Genomic DNA, 964 nt, shown 5'->3' with positions numbered 1-964 from the left:
TGGATTGACTTTCAATGAAACCGGAAAGTAAAGTCCCAAAATCAGGACAAGAAAGAAAGAAGAGCTGACAAAATTTTTAAATGTCTTGACGTTCTATTAATCCTATTCCATGTGTGTGATCCTTTCTACAATCTCTCCAACAAATTAAAATAACATAATTCATTAATCAAGATGTAAAGAATTTGGTGAGAGTGACAATTTTAAGGAGAACACAAGAGAACTCTTATTATTAGGAAAGAAATTCGTTACCTTTTAGAACGACAATCCTATTCACAAATCACAAGATAAAAGACAATCAAAGAATAGTTGAACGATGTACTAAAAGTCTACAATAATAATATACTCTATTTTACCCTTACCTTGAGATATAGAAACATTGTTTCCGATGATGTAATAAAGTCGAAATAGTTCATTCTATTTTCTTTTGGTAGTTCGATCGTGAAATTTCTTTGTTTCTGTATTTCTAGAGTAAGTGACATGAGATTGTGACTTGTTATAATTGATATAACTCTTAAATTTAGCAGGAATTTGTACAAAACAATAAAATCCAAAAACTAATATATTTCTACTATATAGAAATGTGAAGACGACCGGACGACCACTGGCAATATTGTAAATATATGTTTATTTAAAGGGCAAATTGTTCAAGCAAACCACGAGGTGGCCGTTCTTTTCATTCAAGAAATTTTGTCTTTTTTTAATTACGTGGCTGCCTCATATCCACAAATTAGAAAATATCTATTACTCCTTTCATCATCAACAAGACTTCTCTAGAATAAGCATATACATTGATTTTATCAAGCCACTCTAAAGTTACAACTCCCATTCAGCACGGATGATCTAGATCAGAAGATTTTCAAAACTTTCAGTAATTTCTTACCATTCAAGGTATAGTTTTATTCATGTCTTCTTCTCGAATTTCCTTAGTTTGTGATGTACTATGGTGGCAATTCTCTGTCTACAA

This window comes from Solanum tuberosum, unplaced genomic scaffold (assembly GCF_000226075.1).
Source record: "Solanum tuberosum cultivar DM 1-3 516 R44 unplaced genomic scaffold, SolTub_3.0 scf00023, whole genome shotgun sequence".
In the NCBI taxonomy this organism is placed as follows: Eukaryota; Viridiplantae; Streptophyta; class Magnoliopsida; order Solanales; family Solanaceae; genus Solanum; species Solanum tuberosum.
This window is presented reverse-complemented; position numbering follows the sequence as displayed.